Genomic DNA, 266 nt, shown 5'->3' with positions numbered 1-266 from the left:
TCCTGACAGAGAAGGGGTCATTTGTAAGAGATCACTTGCCAAAGAAAGTACATGAAGCAAATTTTACAGGTGTTTCTGTACTCTGCTAGACTCTTATGGAAAGCTGCTCTGCTGGTAGTTGTGACTAGAAATCGATCTTTATGCAAGATCAACACAGAAGCTACAAAGTGTTTTTGCAACAAATGTTAATATTAACTTAGAAACCTCCACTAATTTTTTGGTGAAAAGGAAACTATAAACAGAAATGTTCTGATGGCAAACAGCTA

Source organism: Oxyura jamaicensis, chromosome 3 (genome assembly GCF_011077185.1).
Source record: "Oxyura jamaicensis isolate SHBP4307 breed ruddy duck chromosome 3, BPBGC_Ojam_1.0, whole genome shotgun sequence".
Taxonomy (NCBI): Eukaryota; Metazoa; Chordata; class Aves; order Anseriformes; family Anatidae; genus Oxyura; species Oxyura jamaicensis.
Note: the sequence above shows the minus strand (reverse complement) of the source record.